Source organism: Geospiza fortis, unplaced genomic scaffold, assembly GCF_000277835.1.
Source record: "Geospiza fortis unplaced genomic scaffold, GeoFor_1.0 scaffold1509, whole genome shotgun sequence".
In the NCBI taxonomy this organism is placed as follows: domain Eukaryota; kingdom Metazoa; phylum Chordata; class Aves; order Passeriformes; family Thraupidae; genus Geospiza; species Geospiza fortis.
The window spans coordinates 82,265-83,866 of NW_005054726.1; positions in this window are offsets into that span (position 1 = coordinate 82,265).

The window sequence follows — 1,602 nt, forward strand, 5'->3', positions numbered from 1 at the left end:
GTTCCCCCCTTTCACCAACGCCATTCTGTTGTGATTTTCAATAAAACTGTATCTGATTTGTTGCTGTAAATCCTCTGTGCCTTATTGGTTATTTTTGCACCAAAAAATCAACCCCGCCATCTGTACCCCCCTGGGTCGGATCGGGACACCTGGCAAGCTCCTGGAAGATGGTGGAGCAGGCAGTGGGCCAGGGTGTGGGGTGGAAAGGGCAGGAGTTCAGGGACATCTAGCTGGGGAGCTACAGGGACACATACTGCAACCTCACCCTGAAGGTCATGCACGGCATCCAGGCAGTGATGAGCAGATCCACCATCCATACATCCTCAGATTGGGATGACAACTGCTTCAATGTGGACTGCTTGCCCACCTTCCTGGCTGGGCTTGATCTGGCATGGACTGGCCTCTGCACAGTGTCCCTCCTCTTCTGGGAGAAGCAGCAGGCCACCTGCCAGCCCTCCAGCATGTGGCATCTGGCATGGCACACCATTACACCATTTTCATGATGTCCACATGATGTCCACTTCCTCTCCCTGGATGCGGCAGAGATTCTGGAGGCAGACAGCACACTGCCCCATCTCCATGGAGGCTGTGCACAAACTGGTGAAGGTGGGGGGTCCAGGTGTGAGTCAGAGGTCCCTTCTCTAGGCACACACCATGGTATGTCTGCAGCTACTGCTACCTGATGATGATCCCTGTACTGAAGCAGGAGGATCCCTCCTGGAGCAGGAGGGCCTCACCAGCATGTGTGGCAAGCCCAGGCTGTGAAAGCCCCAGATTGTCCCCTGGAAGAAACCTGCCAAGGGCCTGGACACTAAGGAACCGTGGCTGCTGCACACGCTGCCTCCCCAGCACAGCATCACCCACCCCAGCCTCTTCCCCTGGAGAGGGGTGTAGCCTGGGCTTCCTGGCCTCCACTCCTGGCAGTGGTCCTGCTCTGCTCCACAGGGAGCAGCACATCTCCCAGGAACGCATGATGCCCACCCCAGGCGCTGCTGTAAAGGGTAAAAGAAGTACAGCTGCCCTGTGCTGTGTGGGCTGGGAGTTTCTCTGAGTCTGTAAATAGCTGAGTTCCCCTCATGCTCATCTCGAAAGTGAGAAGGGGAACATTCCTCGGAGAGGGGGAAAGAATTGGTCAGTTGCCATTGCTGGTAGAAAAGCTATTTTTAATTTTATTAAATGTTTCTCTAGTATAAACTTTCAAAATATCTGGAACCTCTGATATAAAGATTTGTGCCATGGCTCTGTAGCAAAACTGTTGCTCCTGGGGCCAGTGATGGTGGCACTCAGGGGGGGATGCACCTGGCATCAGGGGACAGCTAAGGTTCCTCTTTGTGATCTGGGGAAGTGTGGGGAGCACAGAGGGAGCAGAACACTCCGGAGCCACCCTCAAAAAAGGGCATGTTGGGGACACAGTGGCCAAGGGGGCCAGGATGGGTCTGTGGCCGGAGCAGGAGCTGCAGGGTCTCACCCACCTGCACGAGGCTGTGGGAGAGGAGGTGGAGGTGGGAGATGGTGTCTCTGGCCAGGCTCTCCAGTAGTGCCTGCTGCTGCCGTGATGTCTGCAGGATCTGCACCAGCTGCTGGTGGGCCGTCTGGAGCCAA